Source organism: Pteropus vampyrus, unplaced genomic scaffold (assembly GCF_000151845.1).
Source record: "Pteropus vampyrus isolate Shadow unplaced genomic scaffold, Pvam_2.0 Scaffold30, whole genome shotgun sequence".
NCBI classification, from domain to species: Eukaryota; Metazoa; Chordata; class Mammalia; order Chiroptera; family Pteropodidae; genus Pteropus; species Pteropus vampyrus.
The window spans coordinates 7,909,053-7,927,416 of NW_011888811.1; positions in this window are offsets into that span (position 1 = coordinate 7,909,053).

The window sequence follows — 18,364 nt, forward strand, 5'->3', positions numbered from 1 at the left end:
CCATCTCATTCTTTGATGAACATTTTTTCAGCATTACCATGTACTACTCTGCCAGGAGCTGGGACTACAGGAATGACCAAGTTAAATAAGGTTCCCGATCTCATGGCACACTGTAGTAGAGAGAGCAATTTTTTGTAAACAATGATTTATCAAATAATTTCATCTCGTAATAAGTGGTATGAAAGAAAAGGGCTAAGTGATGAGAAAAATGACATGAGGATGGGATGGGTAGCAACATGGGAGAGTCAGACACTACAGAAAGTTTCATCTCAGTCAAGTGCTGGCCCTTGAGTCACCAGCAGAGGAAAAAAAAAAAAACAGTCAAAATAGGACCAAGTGGTGTTTTGAAGCACGATGATGGTAAAGAAGGCAGGTTATTCACAGTCCTTCCCCTCTGACCCTCTTCTGTTTGATTGGCTCTGTCTCCAGGATGAGAGAAATTGAACACTCAGTGCTGTATTCATGTGCTCTGACAAGGCCCCTTTTAGGTCCCAGCTAATCTGCGGCAATCAGCCTGCAATCTGCAGTGCAGACCCAACTACCTCAGCCAATCAGCCCAGGACCCTTGGGAACCCCTCCTGGCCCCCTTCCTTTCTCCTGTTCCCTCCCACTTCCCCACTCCCACCTCCACAGGTTTCTCCCTCCACTTTCTCGTACCCTCTGTCTCTATTTCCCCATGCCTGTGGATACAGAGCCCACTGAGGCCTAGGGTGGGCCCCTTCAGCCCTCTAACAACTATTCCTTGCAGGATTAGCTTTCATTCCCTGGGTATGGGCTCTACAGCTAACGACAAGAATCAATGCCCAGAAGAGGGACAGCTCCAGAATGTATAGGTCTGGGGGCCACCAAAGCATGACCCTAGGGATATGTGTGCATTTAAAGAAAGGTAGATCCACATAATAGTAACCTCCATGTATATGACACTTGACAAATCATTTTCGTAATATGTCCCCTCCAAACACTTTGAGAAGCATTAGGCATGTGGGGAAACTAGAAGTGCAGTGGTACTAAGAGTTTTGCCCAGGGATGCTGAGCTGGTCAGTAGAAGATCTAGGACTAAAAGCTGGTTTTTTTTGTTTTTTTTTAAACATGCAAGATGCAGAGTTTTCTCCCTATGCATCAGTCAGGGTTCTCCAGAAAAGGAGAAGCAATAGGATAGATATACAGAAAGAGAGATTTGTTCTGAAGAATTGGTTCACATGATTGTGGGGGCTAACATGTCCAAAATCTTTAGAGCAGGCTAGCAGACTAGAAATTCAGATAAAAGTAGATATTGCAGTCTCGAATTAGAAATTCAAAAGGCAGGCCAGCAGGATGGAAACTCGGGCTGGATTTCAATGTTAGTTTTAAGGAAAACTTTCTTCTCTGGAAAATTTTAGTTTTAGCTCTTAAGGCTTCACCTGATTGGATGAGGCTCACCTACCTTATGGAGAGTATTCTGCTTTACTTAAAGTCAACTGATTGCAAATGTTAACCACACGTACAAAATGCCTTCACAGAAACATCAAGACTGGTTTTGACCAGCAAATGGGCACCATAGCCTAGTCACTACCACATAAAATTAACCATTGCACCCTTCTTGGAACTTTTTATTACATCATTTCACTTAGTGTGCACTATGAGGTCTATGGTCTATGAGGGATCTTCTTTCCGCTTTACCGATAAGGAAACCAAGGCTCAGTGAAAAAAAGTAATTTATCAGATCTCTCACACAGCTCAGGTGGCAAGACCAGGAGACCACCTCCCCTTACAGAGACTTCTCAGGGTCCCAATTCTATGGCTGGAAATTACCAATTTATCCTTAAGTTCTGGTAACTATATTGTAATGAGACCTGTGTTTGGCATAAACGCGTCAGAATTTACACACGAAGTAGTGAAATGATCTTAAAAGGCCACTGTTCAAGCAATGCTTCAATTATGTATGTGTATGCCTTTTGGGGCCTTCTTTGAGACATTTAAGGGCTTTGAATAGATTCTCTGAAAGGATACACACAAAATCTAGAAGGAAAACCAGGTGGCTGGTGGACAATGACAGGAAAGAGACTTTTCACCATTTATTTTATTGTGCCCTTTGAAATTTGAACCATGCGAATGTGTTGGTTATTAAATTAATGAAATTTAAAAATAAATAATAAATAAAATGAAAAATTTAAGAGAGACAACGAAGATCTCAGCCTCATGGCTGCATCACTCACTGCACTTTGCTCTGGATGCAGAAAAAAGATGAGGCAGGCAGCCATGCCAGCTAACCTGTTCATCAACGCTTGGCTCTCGATGAATTTGGCTACTTCCAAAAGTTAGAATCATTCTCAAAGAATGAGAATTTGCCACCAGTGAAGATATTCAAAGAATTTGTTTCACTCTCTGAAAACAATTCCAAGAAGACTTTGAACTTTTTTTTTTGACCAAAAGCAGCATCACTGGTGAAACTATGCATCACCGTCAAGGTGATGAAGAATTCACTGGGCTGTGTAAATTTAAGTTTCATTCTTCGTTTTCTCTTTATTTTTTTTTTTTTTATTCTGTCACATTATGGCCTTCAAGTACCTGATCGGCTACCACACAAAAGAATTAGACCAGGAATTGCAAAATCAAATCACTTCCCAGTCCAGGCAGATAGCATAAACAGATGGCACTCCCAGGGGTTGTGGGGACCGCAGAGAAAGGGCTATGCCTGTCCATTCAAAGCACCAACACTCAGTTATATTTAAGGCATTGTGTTGGGTGATGTTCTGTTTCAGGCCAAATTTTTCACCATAGTCTACCAGCTTACTTCCGCTGAAACCATTCTCGGTCATGTGGTTCTGATGAATCTCTGCTTCCTGCTCCAGTATTGGATCATATGGTCCAGGCCTGTCCAATCATTATAATGTTATGCCCCTGGACACAATGATTGGTTCAGGCATGAGCACATGACATAGGATGGTACAATCAGGGTGAATACAGGGATCTGTATGGTAGCTTCAGGAAAACAACCTTCTTTTCCACCAGACTCAGACATGGATGATGTAGACATGGAGATACTGGCAGCTGTCTTGCCGCTATGCTGAGACTGAGAATGGTTACCTGAAAGCCAGAGGGAGAAGGAGTGGGTATGGAGGCTCAGTCAAACTTTCTCTGGATTATGTCAGACAATTAACTCCTTATTTTGCTAAAGTCATCTTGAGTTGGGTTTTCTGTCATTTATCACTAAAATAGTTCTAATGAATACATTTGCCAGTAGCGATGTGTCCCTTTGGGTTTGAGAATTGAGCGAATTCTCAATCTGCCAAAATTCCTCATAAGGATACAAATACTTTTGGGAGGGAGACTGATATAAGAGGTAGAAGCTAGAAATTGTAAAGATGGCAGAGGTCTCAAAAATTTCCTTTTGCAAACCCCAAAGACAAGTTTTATTTCAGCAACAGAATTCTTTTTCAAAGAAAATCACAAAGAATCCTAATATACAGATATTTCTTTTCCTGCCCATTCCACTCTGGTTGTGTAAGTGCAATGGCAGTGCCATTAGGCCTTTGTTCATGCTGTTTCTACAACCAAAGCACTTTCCTATTCACCATTTCCCCCACTCACCGTGCTAAGCCCGTTTGCTAAACAAACTATTAACCTCTGGATAATCCAGTTTAAATATCACTTCCATTGACATGCCTTCTCTGAAGTCTAACATGCTTCCTGTATTCCCCACATGCTACACATAACACAAAGTTGCAATTGCTCACATCCTTATCTGCCTCCCCACCTGGAAGTCGGTTCTGAGGATACAAATTGGGTCTTACACACTTCTGTGTACGATATATATCATGTCCATAGTATTTGTTGAATGGGTGAGTATATAACTAAATGAATAAATAAGATCTGTAACCCAAGAATGTAGTAGTCATCTACTTCTTCAGATCAGAGTGTATTGTTTAACCTTAACTCAGAGGCTGAGTCATAGAAGGCACAATTAAGAGCAGTCCTCCCCACTTACTCACAAACTATCCTTCCCCACTATCCTTTCTCTGTTTTCAACAATTCTACTCTAGCATTTCATTTCTTTGCATTAAGGTATAGCAGTCTCTTCTCCAAGCGCAAGCATCCTTTGAATGAGTGACATCAAATCCCTCTAAGATGTAAGCTCTGTGCAAGCAGGGATTTTTCTTCCTGCTTTGTATGCTGATATATTTTGTATACAGAACAGGGCCTGCACATAACAGGGACTCTATAAACATCCGTCAAATAAATGAATGAATCATGAGCATTCAAGTTGCAGTGGAACTTGGAGAGCTGGTTGTTCAATGATTTCCAAAGGATTCTGTTCTGAGGGAGTAATATTTTGAGAAAAGAAGAATCATGGGTCCAAATAAGTATATGAACCATGGCATACTTTTCCCAATTTTAATGCTTCTCAATGTACATTAAAAAGTAAAGACTAACAATTCCAGGGTAAAGATGCCTACTTAAGTTTGTTCAGCCCAGAGTTTTCTAAACTTCTTTGACCAAAGAACACTTACTATGTATTTGACGGCTTTAGTGTAACACCTATTGATGTCTCATGGAACTAATGTTCCAAGGAACACACTTTTGGAAATGCTACCCTAGACTAATTTGCTCGTTTTTCAGTAGAATCGTAATGGTTTATAGCTCTACAATGTTTTATATTTCAAGTTCTTGCTTTAAGCCTCACAAAACTCTGAGAGATCACCAAGATAGTATCCCTATTTTGGAGATAAGAAAATAGATGTCTGGACTGGTTAAGGGATCTATTCAAGGTCACACAGCTAGTTAGTGACAGAAGTGAGAAGAGAATCTAAGTCTCATATTAATCCAGTTATCATCAATTAACACCTTAGCAGGGGTCTGACCAATCTTCTTCCATACCAGAAAAGCGAACTGAAAGCAGCATCTTTCTCAAAGAAACCTGAAATGGATCATTTGTGCTTAGGGAAGACAGAAATATTCAATATGAGCAGTCTTGTTAAGAATTTGGATTGATTTTCCTTCTTGCTGACAACTTCGAAAGATTAAGGATGACCCCAAGTATCCTTCATGCCCTTACTATCTGTCACATGCATCCTTCAAGCTCAGAAGCAGTGCATTCATGGCACATATGCCATCACAGCCCCTCCCTTGACCATGACAGGCATGGCTAATTCATTACCAACCACTGAGGCTGGGGTTGGCCTGAGATATTCTGAATCAAGCATTTCGGGCAGCCACTATGACAGATTAGAGTCAGCCCAAAGTTGAAGTCTGCTTGGCACTTTGATGCTTCCTTCTACATTGCTCCCTCAGGATAACAGGGTTTACGAATGTACCCATTTGTTTGCCTGGAGTATACATCTTTCGAACTTCAAAGAATTGATGCTTATTTTTAGGAGAACTCAGTGATACATATATAAGTGAAAGAGATTTGGAAACAAAGAATTATACAATTAAAGGCATTATTGTGATTATTGCTCTTTTGATTCATCCGTCTAGACTAGAGCCAGCATGCTTTATCTTCCAACTTTCTATTTCTAATTTAGGTCCATCTGTTCTATTAGATGCTCCATCCCTAATGGCCCCAAATAATTCTTAAAAAATTAAAACTAACTTGAGCTTTATTTTAAATAGGTCCTTGATTAGTGCAGACTGAAGTAATATAACATTTATAAACATTTTACTTAAAGAGTAACTAGACACAAGTTGAGGAGCAAATAACACTCCATTTAATTCCAACTATCTCTGGATTTAGTAGCTCCTTTAGACCCGGCAAGAAGGACCCTGCCCAGATCCCTGTATTTTAGAGAGACATGTCTGCTCTCTCCTCTGACTACCCATCTCCCCATGGAGTGAGGACTTCTAGGGGCCCAAGAAACATGTCTATTCAGAGCCTGCACCCACGTCTCTTACACTAATACCAAGCACCCTAGAATTTCCTGCTTAAATGGCTCTGAGGTCACTTCTGGGACCATACAAACATCTTCCCCAGAGTCCATCCTCTTAAGAGGGTATGAATGGAGCTTGGATGTAAGGCTGGGTGTGCACACACCTGCACTCAAGGGCGGATGCAGGATGGAACTGAGAATGGAGGAGAAGGAGGGGCACCCAGATCAGACCCTTTTTACTCTGCCATGTTCTCCTGGGAAATTCTGAGGTGCCCAAGACCTCTCAGTTCAAACCTGGCCTTCCAGAGCATCACGAAGTCTACTTGTCAAAGTAGGAGGATGAAATATATTTTATTTAACAATTTCCCGGCTTTGTTTATACATTTAAATATTCATACATATGTAAGTGTGCCTCCATTCATAAGTACTCTCACCTTCGGCCCTGCAAATTCTAGATGCGGACTTGATTGGAGCTTTTAGGACCTATGAGTCTCAAAATAGCCTTACCTGATTTTTTTATATGATCTGTCATTCATGACCAATCTGATACATAATCCTAACTCTAAAGGGAACATATGATGATGGCTCTGTCTCAACATTGCACTCAAACAAGCATTTATTTATTTACTGAACACCCAGAGATTTTTCAGCTTTATGAGGGATTTAAAATTTACCAGATGGTTTATCTTTTTCTCAGTCAAATGACATAACATAGGTAGAAATCTTTGTAAACTGCAAAGTGCTATTCAAATATAAGGGATTTTTATTTCTGTTTTTCAAAAAAGAAGATTTTACAGAAAGGATGGGCTATGATTTTCCTTCATCACTGTATGACTGAGGTTGTTAGTGATTTTATTTATGATTCTAATCAGAAGCATGGCAAATAAATGACTTAAAATACTCTGGTTTTCCCATGTTCTTTTCATAAACGTATTTATTCAGGGTCTCTATCACTGAAGACACATACTTGCTTCAGGCAAATGATTTTAATTTCATATCCCTCAGGAGGATATGTAGAAAAGCCACGAAAAATACTAGCAAAAGCATGGCCTCTGCATATTTCCACCTTTCCAGATTGTCTGCAAACATCTGGGCAGATGCTCAACTTCCCCTGACGCCTGAAGGAATATCAAGGCTGAAGAGAGCTCATCACTGCCAAGCAAATCAATCAGAAGTGCTTGAGAGTCCATGTGAGTTTCCAGGGGGGCAGGCTTTGTGGATTAGGAGAGCCCAGAATGAAAGGTAAGAAGTTTGCTAAAGAGTTGCTTCCCAGTTATTCAGTCAGTAAGCTGCTGGAATAATAGAAATCCAGAGAGGATGCAAGTTTTATTCCAGTTCCTGCCCTCTTCTCCTTCTAAACCCTTTTAACACAGACACTGAAAAGTAGGCCATGGACTTGAAAAACTGGTATTCTCAGAATAAGTTGATGTCTATTTATCTCTTAGGGCTCTTGGTTAGCAGAGACTTACTTATTCTATGTATTTGTGTTGAACAGCTACTATGTGCCAGGTTCTGTTCTGAGCACTGGGAATAGTGATAAAATAGATGAATATGGTCCCTGCTCGCATGGAACTTAACATTTAATAAGTTTTTTACTCTTTAAAGAGGGGTGTCTTTGAAATGCCTTTCCCAAACCTTTACCACTCCACTCCTAACTAACTCCCTCTGCCCCCAAAATTTGAACAGGTGTCAGACAATAAATAAACTGAGGATAAAAACAAAATAAAGTTCACATTTTAAGTGCTACTGAGGAAATAAAGCAGGTGGTATAATAAGGTATGACTAGAGTGGGCATCGTATTAGCCTGGGTGCTCAGAGAAGGCATCTCTGAGGGTGTAACATTTGAACTGACACTTGGATAAAAGGAGCAGCCAGGCAGCCTGGGAGTCAGGCCTTTTCAGAGTGGCTGAAGCCTGGCTACCCTCCACTGTGCCTACTTGGCCCATGGGAAAACATACTGCCCTACAAATGATATAAGGGTCATTGCTCCCACAGCTACCCTCCATCCTGGCCCTACTATCACAGGCAGTTCTGGACAGCCTCCAACCTTGTGAGTCTTCTGGGCAAGAAGATGCACCCCTAACATTTCCAGATATTCATTTCTGGAACTCTCTTATTTGTCTGGAAGTGGTAGTGGTGGTCAGGGGAATTCAAATTGCTCTCTGCTCCTAAAACATCTTTTCATTTAATCTCATCTTTCTTGAATTTTTGGTCTTCCTCTCATATAGGCTGAAAGTAAGTGATAGACAGGAAGGACCACTTTTACTGACTCTCAGTAACTCTCCATGGATGTGTTTAGTATCTATCACCCTTTTTTCCAGAAGCATGGGTACTGATCACTCAGCATCCTCAACTCTAGGATCTTAGTTAAGCCTCTGGGAATACAATAAAAGTCAATTTAACATCACTGGTACATTAGTCCATGAGCTTAAAAACACTCAATTTTATTTCATCAATCCTATCCAAGAAGTAACAGAATCTCCTTTCTTCTCCAGGAGAGTTGACTTCCCATAAAGACAAGCTGGTTGACACCTGTGGGCAAGAAGAATGATTAGGTCCTTCCTTGGATGTCTGACTGGCCTTCTCAGCAGGAAAGAATGCTATCTTCCATTAGTGATGTCTGCTCTGGGTTTGGGAGGGAGAGATGAGGCACAAGTTTCATGCATTTGCTATCTTTGGTCTAGGGTCCAATAGACTCATACAGAAAGAGTCTCGGTAAATGCTAACCTCCTGCTGGACCAAAATAAATTTCCTTCCAGACTAGCGTGAGAATATGAACCATTCTATTACTGTGTATTTTTCTGCATCATTCACATTAATGAGATTTGCTTAAATTAGTCAAATATAAATGTGCATATATTTTCGGTCTTTCTCTGGGGGAAATGTGTTTGGGGACATTTTATCTATTCTGGGCCTTGTAAGATATTTACTTAGAGAGAACTGAAAATGATTCTGTGCTATATAAACTTTTCAATGAGCTCGACATTTCTTCACAACCAGAGAGCTCACTGTTGCCTGCCATCTCATGAATGTGCACCAATGCCTTGGATCTGAGGCCTCATGGCCATGAGAGCATCCAATCAATCAGATCCTGGCATCAACCTGGCCACCTGCCAAGCACTGACACCCAGCAGTAGTTGTTCATGCTAGTGATCCAAAATCAGGACTTATCTCTAGTCCTTATAACCGGAATACCCAATAAGCCACAGAAGTCAAGCGAATCAATTTTAAAAGGTGACTCACCCATGGTTAATGACTAAGAATAAAATAATATAGTTATAACCCATTGCATAAATGTCTAAGAGTAGGACAGAACTTGATAGGGACATAACATTAGAATCAAATTATGGGAGGGAAAAATGGCTTTCTTTGGAAGGATTTAGTTTGCCATATGCCTGATTTTGTTCAGGTCTTGCTAGCCTCAGAGAGGCCTCTGAGCCCCATGGCAAGGAGGAAAGACATGTGTTTGTTTATTCAGTTTCTTCCTACCTAACAGCAAAGTGCAAGGTAGGCCCCACTCGCGCTCTGTTGATGGAAGCCCAGGCCCTAACATTTTCATGCCTTTCAACCTCTTGCTAAAAAGATGTTTTTCTAAGTTAATAGAAGAGTCATGAAATATTTCATTGCCCCTCTGGGGTTTTGTGTTTATCCCAGTTTAGGGGCTGCTAGACTGTATCATTGCTGTGGTTTTCTGCAAGGACCTACTTCTGGAGATATGCTCTGTCTCTGTTTCCAGGACGTCTGGGGGACAGATGCCCAGGACAGCATCAGTGAGAGCCACACAGTGAAGGAGGGTGAGCACTCTTCTCGAAACCTCAAATGCAGAGTTCAATTCTCTATTATTTCAGGCTTACTTACTGCTTTGTAAATACTTCCTTTCCAGAATGGAAATAGAAATAGCTTTTCCACAGCTTATTCAAAGGAAACAGCCCCCAAATTAATCAAACTAATGGGGAAGAAAATCAATAAAGATAACCATCACAAATAAGCTCAAGAAAATAAACAACTTATTCACTGAATTGTTTGCTTTGCCACTGGGTGCTCTGACTTCAAATAAGTATAATTTAAATGAGCTATAGGCTGCACAAATGAGCACAGGCTAGAAAGAAGTGGACATGAAGATCTCTAAAAATGCTAATGGCCAGTGTGGGACGCAGGAACAGGCGCACTCATACACACTCCAAATACATGCACCTTTTCAGAAAAGTAGTTTGAAAGGATGTATCAAGAGACTTAAAAATATTCATTGTCTTTTATCCAGAAATTCCATTTCTCGAGAATTTATCTTAAGGAAATAATCAGAGAGGTGCTCAAAGATTTTGTAGAAGAATGCTTTATAGTTTTACGATACAAGAGAAAAAGAGGGGAAAAAGGAGAAACCACCTAAACATCTAACAATAGGGATGTAGCAGACATTCCTGGGGGTCTTTTTGCTAGCCATATCCTAATGCCCTTGCTGTCTGGGGAAAGGCCCACTGGGTGAGTCTTGATTGGAGTCAAGGCCCCACTTCTCACTACAAAAGTCTGTTTCCTTGTAGGTAAGGTGGAACATATTTTCTAGGGTTGGCCAGCAAGATGCTCCTTTGCAGAACTTTGAGACCTAAATAAATTAAAAAATGCTGAGGACAGACTGTCTCTGTGGTGGACCCTAAATAGGGTTCCCACTGCCGAGACTATCTTGATATCTGTCTTTTTCTAGCCTATTTTTCCAGCCCTTGCATAGATACTGTGGCTATCTAGTATTATGCTAGCAAATTATTCTTCCATTTAATTTAGCCAGGATTGGTTTTGGGGCTGGGGGTGAGGGGATGGGGTGTGGGGAGGGACTCAGACAGACACAAAGAGAACAGTTAAGTATATTATGAAACTTCTATTCAATATGATATCATTCACCTATCAAAACCGTGTTTTCAACACATATTTAAAGGCATGGAAAAGAGAGCATTGAAAGATACATAGAGATTATGATCATGGCTCTATAAATCTGTGTACATTTCTATAAACATTATTATCATATCTGTATATCTACCTACCTATCTGTCTGTCTGTGTGTGTATGAAAAAAAACATACTAGAAGAAAACACGCAGAAATGTTAACAGTTTTTGTTTTTTTTTTTTCTGAGAAGGATTACAGGTGATATAGAGTGCTTCTTCCACCACTCATGCCATTTCATCTTCAGAACTAGCTTACCTCCAAAAAGCCTCCCCCAACCTGGGTTAGGCCCCTCCTTTGTGCTTTGAGAATACCTAATACATCTTTGTATCATACTGCAAGCTGTAATTGCCTCTTTAATTTACCTGTCTCCCTGACCATTTTTTCTTGCCCACTCTCTATTCCTTATGCTCATATAGTGCCTGCTCACGGTAGAAATTCAATAAAATTTGTAGAACAGATACATGCGAGAATTATTGTTATGATAAGAAAAAATGATGTGATTAAAAAGAAAGGGCTAGGAACAGAAGATATTCTGGTGAGAAGGAAAGAGAGACAGAAAACTTACTTTATAATGAGTAAATTAGATGTGACAGTGAATTGACTTTTTTGGACCCAGCGAAATGGACAGATATTGTGTTGTCTAGTATATTAGATTGGTGTAGACAGATAAACTATGGCTTTTTTTTCTTGGTCTAAATCATTACAATAACTGTCTCCCCTCTCCATTTTCACTTTGCGCCCAGCGATATTGCCTGTTCATCCAGCGACTTCTGTCCTCCAAGTATATCTTCCGAGATTACCATCAGCTAAATATTACATTGTCTTTGGATGGTTTTCCTACCCTGTAACTCCCTACCGCATTTCAATGCTTGTTTTTCCTAGTTCCAGACAAGCTACAGACTAATTTACCTTTGCCTTTGCCTTGCCCAAGGAAATTGAAAATAAACTTTAATTTCCTAGTCTAGGGTTATGGGTGCTCTGTGTGTTTAGGAAAAAAAAATAAAAAGGATAATTATTTTTTGATGGAATTACGGAATATTAGGAGAGTTTCTGAAGGTAGTGAAATTACACAGTAATTGATCATTCGTCCATATATTTAGAGTTCATTCCAATGAGCAGAGGTTTTGTCAATATCTGAGGTCTGTTTGATATCTGGCCTCAATCTGTCAATCACTCCAATAATGATATTCATAGACTTAGGATCTGAATTTTAAATTCCATTAAAAGCTTTCAGTTGGCCTGGGAGATGCTGTTAAGCCATTCTCATATTTAGTTACCTGACTACACAAAGTGAAAGAAAACTTTCTTGCAAGCAAATCAACAATCTCTGGAAGGATAATAAACAAGGGTGCTTTTAGAACGTCAGAAGCCCAAGTCCAAGTTTCTAGAAGCAAAAGAAGAGCAAATAAGTCTTGACTGGTAAGTGTGATGGTCAGTAGAAACTTAATGGAAGCTTGGGTATTTGGGGTTTCTCAGTGAAATCCTAGAATGAGCCTAACTGTAATGTGGAGCCAACTGCAAAAGGCAGAACAAATTACTTCCGAAGGGGAAAAAACAAAGACATTAACTTTTGGCAGCTTGGATTCTTTTGTTTGTTTGTTTGTTTATATTTTATTCCTTCTTTGGAGAGCTATTATATTATAAAAATATATAATACTAGCATTAAAATAGCCAATAAATATTTATTGTATGGAAACTGGGTTCATACACTAGTGAATGTGACAGAAAGGGCCCCTACATGCACACAAATGTGTGTGTGTGTCATGTCTTTTTTTTTTTCACCTAGTTGTAATCATTACAGGAATCCTTTTTTTTTTTTTTTTTTAATACTATAGCACCAGATCTTCCTAGGTGGTCTCCCATCCAAGTACTAACCAGGCCCAACCCTACTTAGCTTTCGAGATCAGACGGGATCAGGCTTGTTCAGGGTACAATTTTTTTTTTTACTTAACATTATTATGTTCCATATTTTTTCATGCTTCTACATTGTCTTCGTGGTCAGCAATTTAATTCTGACAAATGATGATTCCTCTTCTATAGGACAAACTGCTGCTCTAGTAAGTTAAGACCAAAGAGAACACTTCTGTGGCATATAGCATTTTTTCTTCCATTGTAATTGTTTCCTGGGATAAATCCTCAAGAATGAGATTCTTGAGCCTTTGAAGAAGACAAATCTAGTGGGTGCGTACCACCATTTCTATGACACTGGAATGCTTCACTGTACCTGTTATAGCACTGCTTCAGAATCCTTCTTAACATAATACTCCGAGCCCCTCTATCATTCAGCCTCAGTAGCCATCCCTGGTAAACAAAGTTATGATTTTGCTATGTAATGCCATACCAAAATATTACCTTGGAGATACGTCAGGGGGAAATGCCACTTTCATTTACTTCCCCTTACCAGGAAATCAGCAGATTTTTATTTTAGCTGACCCAATCTTCTCTGTGGCTTCCTTGGTCACTTTCGACAATATTTTTTGACAAATTTTTTCTAAATATTCCATACCCCTCCCCCCCCCGCCCCCGATCTCTATCCATGGTGTTCCATCACAGCTCACCAGATCATGATGCAAACTGTTTTTCTGGATGTAATGGCTCACCAGAGCTTAAACAAAAGCACTAGATTTCCTTTAGCTAAACTGGAAGCCCCCCAAAAGTTTGATGACCACCAGCAGGAAAGCGGGAAAGAAACCTCCCAAAGCAGTGAGGAGGACATGATATCTTTGTTATTTAAGTTAAAGAACCCACCAAGGGTCAGTGTCCTGATCCCTCCAGCCAGGCACAGTCTGCTGACTTTCACATAGGAAGAGGTGTGGCTGGCTCTTGCAGACACTTTTTCAGCAATGCCAGGGCCTGGTCAATGCCTTAACGGCTTCCTCTCCAGCCATACCAAAAGCCTCCAGCACCCTAAAGAAATTTTCCAAAGATATTGCCTGCTACTCCAGAATTTCTCCAGGTTCTGCTTCTTTTCACTCCAAAATGTATGTCTCATTTTTTCTGATTGTCCCAGTGTGAGGGACATTTGCTACTAGGCTTTATCTGGCCTCCCTCTCCTCTGGTTCATTGGATAATAGCCTCCCCACGCATGTGCCTCCTTTCATGACATTACTGCCCCCTCATCATGCTTTCAAAGTGAGTCTGGTGGGACTGCCAATTCTAGTTTCTTGTCCGTCTCTCTGAAAAAATTAGTATATGGCCCATTCTCATCCCCCTGACTAGAGAGAACGGTTCAAAGACTGGGCAAGAAACCCAAGACAGAACAATCAGTCTTTTTCAGAGTTTTAAGTCTTCTGAAATAGGTTGAGGAAATTCTGTTTTTCTCCCAAGGTTGCTAGGCTTAGTTACTATGAACTTGGAGCTGACTGCAGCCAAACCCCCTTTGCCGTCTGCCAAGTGGTAGAAGCTCCACTACAGCAGAAGAGAAGGAGGCCTACCTACAGAGGTAGGGATAAGGATAGGTTGGTCCTGTAGATGAATTTGAGGCACCTGCCACTAGAATGGCCAACACAAGGGGAGAGATCCTAAGGCCGTCCTTTGTCCCAAAGTACCCAAAGTCTGCCCCTGCCCCACCAACAAAAGTGTGAGGTTGGTATGACAACTCTTAGAACTAGGTCACCGATACAGGGTTGTTGACCAGGTGGGGTGAAAGGGGCATGGTCTGAGGTAAAGCCAGTTGGTCTACTCAATGCTTGAAATGCTAGATGCTTAACAGAGACCTGGACTGAGTTAGCCACAATACTGTTTCTCATGGCATACAGGGGGACACTTGTTGGGAGTTCATAAATTTGGTCATCCACAAATTTTATTAGTATCCCCTAAGTACCCTTAAATTCTTGTCAATAACCTTCCTTCCCTAAGAAGGCAGTTTCTCTGGGATATAAGAGTCAAATGCTTCTTCTTGACAGAGAAGCAAAGTGATTAATGAGGAGATTAACTAAACAGCCAAATGGGTGTGCTCACCATCCCCTGAGAATTTCTCACACAGCTCTCTGCATACACAATTCTCCCATCTCAATGTCCTTTCTGTCACTGATTGTGGAAATATCCAAATTGTTCAATTGTGCCACCTGTCATCCAAAATCCACGTGTGGGTTTGGGCTGGCTGCAGGGATGATTTATTGGTAAGAATGGTGGGTTGGGAAACTCCACTTTGGTATATGATTTTTGGATGTGATTTGGTTGTTAAGCACGTGTCATGGAAGCTTTATTGAGACGTATTTTTCCTTTTGTCAGTAATCCCTCAGAAGGCCCAAATTTTATGAGGCAATTTTAGTGGAATGAAATTTAAGGACTTCTAGATCATATTATCTGTTTATATACAATGACAATTACTAATTGATCCAAAAGTTCCAGCCAGCACCTAGCTGAAGTGATGACAGGTAATTATACTCCATGGCCATACAACTGAGTATGTGTGTTAGCTACTTAGGGAAATGTTTTAATTACAAACTCTAAGATGGGCTGTGCCCTAGACTAGGGCCACAGATGGATGGAGGAGATGTCTGCAAGTTCTCTCTCTGCCATGAAGCCTCTCTGAGCTCCTTTACCTTTTGTGTTTCTCCCTAGCTTCTGATCATTTTCTGCTTCTCATTAGTAAACAATTATGGAGCAGTCACCAAGTGTCTGTATTATGGAGAATCTTCCCTACTTCTCCTCCTGGAATGACATATTTCTTCCCCTCTATCTGCCCCTTACTCAATTCATCATCTCTTGACATTTTACCCTGAGCAGTATTACTCCTGCTGGCCCCGCCTGGCTGGATGGTGGAGGCAAGCCTGCTATCCTTGCCTTAGGATGTAAAATTTTCAAGATCTTACATATCTGAAAGTGCCTTTTTTCAGTCCTCACACTTGATTCATAGTTTGTCTAGGAAACCAATTCTGCAGTAGATGTCATTTTCCCTCCAGCAATGTGAAGGCCCTTCACTGGCTTCCAGCTTCCAATGTAGCTGTTAAGAAGCCGCCTGCCGAAGGATTTTCTCCTTTGTTTATGACCTCCTTCTCCCTGGAAGCTTTAAGATCTCTGTTTCTGGCATTCTGGAATTTAACAATAATGTGCTTCGTAAGGGTCCTTTTACTGTCATTGTTTTGAGTGCTTTGGTAGACACTTGGCACCTAGAAACTCAGGTCCGTAGGTTATAGGAAATATTATTTCTTTGATATTATTTTCTCCTTTAGTTTCTTTAATCTCTTTTTCTAGAAGTCCTATTAATTGAAGGTTGGCCCTCCTAGACAGAGCCTCTATTTTCTTCTTATCCTCTATCTTTCTTCTCTTTTCCACCTACTTTCAGAGAGATTTTCTCTACTTGTATAGTCTTTATTTAAACTTTTATTACTATTATCGTATTATTAACTGTTAAAAATCTGAATACTTTTGAATAACATCTTATTCTTGTCTCATGGCTATAATTTCTAGCTCTCTGAAGATAATGCTAGGATATGTTTTTAAACCTTACTTTTTATCACTGCACTGTCTTTCTTTCTTTAGCATTCTGTTTGCCCATTTTTTTATTTTGGAATTTCAAATTAGAAGCTATCCTCAGTATCTGATCACATTGAGAGGAGGCTGCTATGGTCTGAATGATTGTGTCCCCCCAAATTCATATGTTGAAACCTTAACATGCAATCTGATGATATTAGAAGGTGAAGCCTTGGGGAGGTAATTAGGTCATGAGGGTGAAGCCCTCATGAATCGGATGAATGCTCTTATAAAAGAGACCCACAGAGCTCTTTGGCCTGTGTGAGGACACGGTAAGAAGGTGCTGGCTATGAACCCAGAAGAGAGTCCTCACCCAGCCATGCTGCCACCTTGATCATGGACTTCCCAGCCTCCAGAATTGTGAAAAATAAATTCCGGTTGTTTATGAGCTACCCAGTCTGCGGTATTTTGTTATAGCAGCCCACATGGACTAAGCAGAGACTATTTATTCACTTAAGAGGGAAGCACTGACCATGAAAGGCCCACTAGCTGTAGGATTCTGTTTTGTGTTGGTCCAGTTTCCCTGAAAACAACCATCCAATCCACCTGTGTAGATGGGTGAAGTTGACTGCTTCATTCTGGGAGCTGAATGGTGGAAGGAAGCTGGAACCTCCACATTCAACATAAAGCCTTTCACTTAATCCCCGTTTTTAATAAAGTGACTCACCCCTACACTCAGCTGTGTGCTAAGCCCAGAACCTCTCAGCTTTACCTTTACAAAGGAGACCCCTTCCGTCTTCAGCAGGGATGAGGAAGGGAGAGTTCCTCAGCTGCCAAGCTGGGAGAGGGGCCTCGAGGGTCTTACTGCTCCTCAGTCAGACTAAACCTGTCATCTTGTGTTCAGGCCACCCACACTCAGGCTTGTAGAGGAGCCCAGTGCCTCTAACTCCTGAACCTCTAGATGTTCTGTGGGGTGAGTCAACTTACTCTTTATGTCTCCCCACTCCTCCACCTTACAGGCTCCTATCCTACATTCCAGCTTCCCTAGCTCTTTAGGAAGACCCTGTAACTCTTACCTCCCACTTTCCCTTCTGTGGACTTCTTTCATTTTCCCTCTTTCTTTGTTTTTATGGATATTACCTTCTTCATTGAATTAATGTCATTTTAGCTAGGTTTGGAATTAATAGAGCTATTCACCCTGCCACATTTAAAAGGAAGTTTTCAGGGCACCTTTATTTTTTATGTTAAAGTATTTTTTATGTTATTTATTTTATGTTCAAATAAATATATTCATTTCCTATTATAATTAGGAAAAATTAACATTTTAAAGAGCGTCTCTGAAATCTCATTAGCTTTGGCCATATATTTTCTCAAAAACAACAACAACAACAACAACAACAACAATAAGAGTTGACACTGAAAGTACCATCTCTGCCTGTGACAGCTTTTTCACATGAAAAAGTCAGCCCAGGCCCCAGGAAGGGAGGGGGTTCCCTGTCCTGTAGGGCCAACTCAGATTAGAGGAAGAGGGAGAACTGAGCACGAGGAGTAGCAGCGGGAAAATGCAGAGAAGATGGCTTGGAGGGAGAAGAAGGTGAGGAGGCATGACCCACACGATCCCACAGCCCTCACAGTCCCTCCCAGGCTCAGGACCTGCCCAGGAGAACAAATACCATCTGAATGAAACTCTCTCCAAAATAAGAGTTTGAAAGCCCAGAGGATGTCGAGCCCAACAGAAATCAATACCACAAAATCTGAATATAACTCAAGAATGAGGGCAGCCCCTGCAAAGTGGCTGTGATGAGCTCTGACCTGCCCCAGTGCCTGATGTGGTTAGTGGGCAGGGTGGCACACATGGACCTGAGCCAAGGAAGGTGTGGTGGCTTCATCCCCCTCCCCACCCTCCCTGTTTCTCTGAGAAAATTTGATTTTCTTTTTTGAGTTATTTTCCCTGACAGTATCCATTATTCTTGGCAAGGCCACAAAAAACTTCACCTCATTTCTTTTTTGCTTGGGTTTCCTGCTTTTATGTGCTTAGGCAGAAGCCTAATCTGAAATCCAGTTACCGTTATTCATCTGACTATTGTTTGAAAAGGCAAGTAGGTTCTGAACCCTATTATGTCCCATCTTTGTCTCCTGCAGCCTCGGGTCTGATGGAATGCAC